Raw genomic sequence first — 6,859 nt, 5'->3', positions numbered from 1 at the left:
TTTATATTATGTTTTAATCTATATTTATATTAATGTATTTATTTGTTTTAGACAAAATCTAAAAAAGTATATATTTATAACAAAAATATTTGTTTGTCAGCTTATCGCTATTGACCAAAATTTTACTATCATTGCACCCCTAATAATGTGATCTTATCTTGTGTTTTCTGATCTGTCTGTCAACAGGAGGATGTTCCCTTTCCTCAGCTTTAACATCAGCTCATTGGACCCCTCGGCTCATTATAACATATACGTGGATGTGGTTCTTGCAGCACCGCGCTCTTCCGTCACTTAATCTTTTTATTTTGGTGCGTCAATCTGTTCAATTACTTAGTATAGGAGATCATGATCCGCACTCACGAAATCAGCGATGGGGAGGCAAATGGGTCCAGTGCGGCAAGGCAGAAGGCAACATGCCAGGTACCCAACAGTCACACGGTGCCTTTTTCTGCCCACTATCTACTTTTAAACCCTACAAACAAGATAAATGTCTTTATCTGCATTGTGGTTTTCACAGTGTGAGTCTTTTCTGAACAGTGCAGAAAACTTCACATACCAATAGCTCTGTCTTTTTGTGGCTAGAAATGCATGAGTGTTTCTGATACCACTGTATGCCACAATCAGAGGAACTTAAGCATGTGGCCCACCACAACAGCTCTGCACTGCAACTGCTGTTCAAAGGAGACTGCATGGTAGTCAACATTTGACATTGCACTCTTAATTGGCTTATACCAATCAATTTACAAAGTGCAAACATTTAAATACTCATACTTCTGCCTGTTTCAACCTAGTTTTTCTCTACCTAAACTCCTGACCTTTCCTTACCTAAATATGGCACTTCTATAATTATAATAATTATATAATATAATAAAAATTTATAAAATATACAAATATTTTTGTATGAAAAATAAGCAAATATTAAAAATAATTAAATAATAAATAAAATACACTACCCTTAACATTTGGGGTCAGTAAATGTTTTTTAAATATATATTTTAATTCATCAAGGATGCATTAAATTGATCAAAAGTGACAGTAAAGACTGCTAATAAGAAGATTGTTACAAAACGTTTTTGTTTCAAATAAATGCTGTTCTTTTGAATGTTTTATTTATCAAGGAACCCTAAAAAAAATTGTTATAGTATACTCAAAAATATTAAGCAGCACAGCTGTTTACGACTTTGAATAATAAGAAATGTTTCCTGAGCATAGAATGATTTCTGAAGGATCATGTGACAATGAATACTGGAGTTTCAGGAATAAATTACATTTCAAAATATATTAGAATAGAAAATAAACAATAACAAAAAAGAAACAATAACAATTTAAATATTTTAAAATGTAATGATATTTCACAATATTACTTACTGTATTTTTTTTTTTTAAATGCATCCTTGGTGAGCATAAGAGACTTCTTTCAAAAACATTAAAATATCATACTGACCCCAAACCTAAATGGTATTTTAAATGGTGTATATCAATAAAATACTGTGTCGTTGACAGTAAAATATGGTGTAAAGACATGAATATTTAAACTGCATTCAGTACCTATATATTTATGCTTAAGTGCTTCATTTTTAATTTTTTATATGTTTTTTTTACAGGAAACAGAATGTATACGCACCCAGACTCTCCCAACACTGGGAATCATTGGATGAGACAGGAAGTTTCCTTTGGCAAACTGAAACTTACCAATAACAAAGGCAGCTCTAACAATGTAGGACAGGTAATTTATTATAATAATAAACTCCTACATTAAAGCCGACTTACTGCAACACACCCAAACCTGAGTCATCTCTGTCATCATTGGTTGTAGTCAAACAGAGATTATGGTTATCAGTTAGGTAGAATATATAACACCATAGCATATCTGCACTATTTCTCTAACAATTGCATTGCTTGGAATACAGATGATAGTGCTGCAGTCGCTCCATAAATACCAACCACGTCTTCACATCGTGGAGGTGAAAGAGGATGGAACGGAGGACCCCTTTCTGACCTCGAAAACTCAGATGTTTGTCTTCCCTGAGACTCAGTTCATTGCCGTCACTGCCTACCAGAATGCAGATGTAAGTCACGTCATCTGAATGCATCATGCTGTGGGTTATTCTTTTATTAATCAGATTGCAACTGCCACATAACCACTGCTTACAGCAAACAAAGATACATGTCATCACAGTGTGGGATGACCCAGAGGAGAGAGTTGTGTTATGTCTGCACTTTGAGTCTGTAATGTCTGTAAAGTGTTGTGTATGTGCAGAAGATGTTAAGTCTGGCTGTAGCAAAGAGTATGGGTGTAATTCATTAATTATTTCGTAATAGCAGTGATCTATCAGTCTCCCTGACTATGCTTCCTGTACCCATGTGACTTTACTCTTACCCTCTCTCTCTCTCTGCCCTTTCTCCAACCTCTTCCCTCTGCCATTTCTTTCACAGATCACTCAGCTGAAAATAGATCATAACCCCTTTGCTAAAGGTTTCCGGGACAATTATGACACGTAAGTAAGCCTGAAGTAAATTAAATACAGAAAATTGGTCTCTGTGGAGCACTACTTGTCATTTACATCTTTACATCTTGTAATTTACATTACTATCTATCTGTCTATCTATCTATCATCTAACTATTTCTATCTATCATCTATTTATCTACAAGCCTATAAACCTTCAAACTTCAAGACTTTTTAATTCTTTTTATTTTCTTTTTACAAAAAAAGACTTAGTCAAGCCAACATTCAATTCTGCATCTTGTTTGCTACCTAAATTCGAATTCAATTAAAATTCAGGAACTTCATTCTCAGTTTAATTAATGGTGCAACATTATTAAAGGGGTCATATGATGTTTTTTTAAAGATCATTATTTTGTGTATTTGGTGTAACAGAATATGTTGACATGCTTTAATGTTCAAAAAACACATTATTTTTCAAATACTGTACATTATTGTAGGTCCTTTATGCCCCGCCTCTCTCAAACGCTTCGTTTTCTACAAAGTCCCTCCCTCCGACAAGCGCAGTGTGCTCTGATTGGCCCAGTGCATTGTGATTGCATTGTGATGCAGTGCATTGCAATGATCTATGCACAATCAGCTTGTAACACTCCAAAGAGAAAGGAAAACTTGAAATCGCATCATATGACCCCTTTAACATAATATTACCGTTTTACTCAATCAATTTGACACATTTCTCCAAACTCAGGTCACTGTTCTCAAAACAGTTAACACAGTGAGCTGAACACTTTGTAACTGTCCTGACCAAATTGTACGTTTTCATTTATTTCATACAAATTACAAATCATGCAAATAATTTTCTCAAAACACTGTGAACAAAATGCTCAAATGTTTTCATAATAGTTAGTAAAACCAACCAGTACTTTAAAATATCTGAAAAAAGGTTTACACAAATCACAAAGATTTATGTACCATTTGTCCAAACACAACAAACAAAACTCTGTAATTTGTCATATCATCAAATGTACATGGCATATTTTCACATGGCCCCAAACTAATAACTGCTCACTTAATAACACACAGGAAACACAGTTTTCCTAATTGTTTACACATTTATCATAATTGCTTTGACTATTAAGGGGAAAAGGGGGGAAAGAATATGCAAACAAATAAATAAATAAATGAATAAATAATGGAGGAGGGGTAAAGAAAGAGGTGCAAGTGGAGAAGTCTATATTTCTATGTAAATATTTTTGCTATGATTTTTTTATTTTAGTGCATATTTGTAGTCCTCCTAGGACAACTTCTGCTCTTTACAAGTAAACATCCAAACATTTTTCAGAATTGATGTTTGAGAACATTCAGGTGGACAATCAAGTTTATTTTGAATGGAGCAAGAGCATATATATATATATATATATATATATATATATATACATACACATATATACATAAATATACACCGCAGTGCTGTAAAAGACTGCTCTCTAGTTATCAGAAGACTTTGTGTGCAGTTCTTGCTTCTAGGTGGCACAAACAGATTTTAAAGGGGCAATTAGTTTTTCACATAGGTGTTTGGAGTTGGATAAACATTTTTTATTTCGGTTAGATATACACAATATATATAAAACAAAACTCCCTGTTGAAGAATTGCAATAAACTTGTATTTTCATTAGTGTATTTGTGCATCTACAGCAGACTATGTTTTATAATCATTAGAGAACAAACATATAGATTTGATGTAAATATTTACTTTTAATAAACGCATTACTAGAAAAAAATGCAGTGCTTCATTTGGTAGTGAAATTTAACTGTTTGGTTAAGATAAGTTTGTGTTTAGATAGCTGTGTTAATTGTTTTGAGAACAATTACATTACATTGGAGAAAAGTGTCAAATCGATTGAGAAAAACTGTAACATATTAACATTTCAGAAGGGGTTTTTTCAGTTGAAGATGACCTTTGTCCCCTTTTATTTCCTCATGTAGGCTCTATGCACCTCCTGACTCAGACCGCCTTACGCCTTCCCCAAATGAGAGCCAGCAGCTCCTCCCAGGCAGTTGTTACCCTCATCAACCATACCTGTCTGATCAATACATGAGCCCCCTGCCTCAGAGTCGTTTCTACAGCCGCGAGCCGGTCAGCATGACCCAGCAGTGCCCCAAAGACCCTGCCGCCAGCCCCCACAGCCGCTTTTACCTGCCCAGCCAGCACAGCAGGGGGTGCCGCCTAATCGCATCGAGTTCAATGCATACGAGAGCGAATACACTTCCAACACCCTACACAAGCCGTTTCCGATTCAGACGTCCCCACACCACCCTCTGGGCTACTACTCTGAAAGCCCCTTCGCTTCCGGGCCGGTTTCTGGCACCAACGCAGGAGTGTGGAGCTCAGGACGGCCCTCAACGCAGTACCTTAATCACCCACACCACAGTAAACCCGGGTCTAGTCTCGGCTGGTTCCGAACCATCTCGTCCCCAGCCGCGTCTTCGTCTCCCTCAGCGGTGAACTCGCGCTTCCATTCCTCCCCGTCGCTCCTGGATCCCCAGCGCCAGCCGCTGCACCAAGACAAGTCCAAAGAGTCCGGGGAGGACGCCTGGATGGAAGCCCCCTCGGTTAAATCGGTGGACTCAGCTGACTCAGGTTTGTTCGAGGGAGGAGAGAGCAAGAAGAGGCGCGTGTCGCCTTACACGTCCAGCACGGAAAATTCCCCTCCCAACCGCAGCGCGGAGGCTTGCGAAAAGGACAATTGCAGTGACGCGGGCTACTATGGCTTCTACACCCACTGAAGACCAGCACTCAGACTGTGCTCCTGCTGTCTTCCACCCACCGTCTGTCTGCATGACCCGAGACGCAGGGATCGAGCTCTCTGTGATAGTAGCTACAGTGCCAGGTGTTAGGTGGCCCCTCTGTGCTTTGTGTTCCCTGTGTTAGATGTTTGGGGGTCATGTGGAGGTGTTCTGAAGGTCACTGTCACACAAAAGACAAAGACTGCACTGAGACACTGGCCTGGAGACACACAGACAGACAGACCTGTGTGACTTTAGCAGCTGAAGATTTCACAGCACACCTGCTGACACTCCCCCAAAGGAACTGTCTCTGTCCCCCTCGTCAGCCACAGACATGAAAACACCTCACAAAACCCACGCACCACAAGTACGCTCAAACAAACAATCAAATCGTTGTCATCACATTCACATCTATCTTGAAAAACGTGGACTTAGAGGTATAGTTCACCCAATAATGAAAAGTCCGTCATTTGCTCTCCCTCATGTCATTTCAAACCTGTTTGACTTTCACAAAGAAGACCGTTTTAGGAAATTACAACAAGGTGCTTTCAAGCTTCAAAATCACTATAAAAATAGTTCATACAGCTCATGTGCTGCATGTCAAGTCATCTAAAGCTTTGTGATAGCTTTGGATGAGAAGAGACGTGAAATTTAAGTCTGACATCATCTGATTCGGACATTGCTTGCTCTCTCTTGAACACACCAAAAGAAAAGTCTGTTTCTCATCCAATGTTATTGTACATTTCAATTTTCACTCAGAAATTGCTAGTAAATTTCACAAATAATTACAATGAAGTAGCAGATTGAACTAAACATGAAATTTTGAAGTAGAAAGACTGAAACTGTATTAATAACTTCAAAAACACCCGGAGTGTTGCACACAAATCCTTTAATTGGTCTCTAAATGACATGAAATCGACTTGCTTAAGATGTGATGCTGTGGACCTGTAAGCATGTGCTGATATAACATCTTCAGATCGGTTGCTCTGACATAGTTGTTATTTGATGGATGATCTCATTGGAAATAACATCAGAAATGTACATATTAAGCAGAAGATTTATATTTAAACAGTAATGTTGCATGCACTTGAGTGCTGTATAACAATTTAGCACAATACAGATTTAATACATTTGTATGTGAGCCATTATTAGAGTGCAACATTTCTGTGTCCAGTCAATCCTAAAATGCACCCCTACAGGGAGCACAATCAATAAGCACATTAAGGCCCAGGCCACTCAGACAACACATGCTGGAAATAAAACAGCCATGATGTCTAACAGACCATGGCTGTATGCACCAGCTGGAATTCCATCCTTTAATAGACAGACAGACATAAAGCTTGACAGAATGCGGTGAGTTATTATATATGCGGTTATATTAAGTATTGATTCAAAATTTTGGGGACTAAAAGATTTTTTTCTTTAAGAAATTTGTACTTTTGCATCAAATTTTCATAAGACTAATAACATTGTTACAAAAAACTGAAATGTATTTCTTTCGAACATTCAAAATTCTATTGAGGTTTCCACAAAAATATTAAGCAGCTGTTTTCAACATAAGAAATGTTTCTCAAGCAGCAAATCATCATATTAGAATGATTTCTATAGGAGTATGAGACATTGAAGAC

The 6,859-nt window shown here is 37.6% G+C and overlaps 1 pseudogene; it reads left to right on the top strand.

Annotated features, from left to right (window-relative positions):
* Positions 1 to 5,331, top strand: part of LOC107754095 (eomesodermin-like) — an 18,301-nt pseudogene extending 12,970 nt beyond the window's left edge.
* The last annotated feature ends 1,528 nt before the right edge of the window (positions 5,332 to 6,859 follow it).

Source organism: Sinocyclocheilus rhinocerous, unplaced genomic scaffold (assembly GCF_001515625.1).
Source record: "Sinocyclocheilus rhinocerous isolate Xijiao unplaced genomic scaffold, SAMN03320098_v1.1 scaffold502, whole genome shotgun sequence".
NCBI classification, from domain to species: domain Eukaryota; kingdom Metazoa; phylum Chordata; class Actinopteri; order Cypriniformes; family Cyprinidae; genus Sinocyclocheilus; species Sinocyclocheilus rhinocerous.
This window is presented reverse-complemented; position numbering and strand designations above follow the sequence as displayed.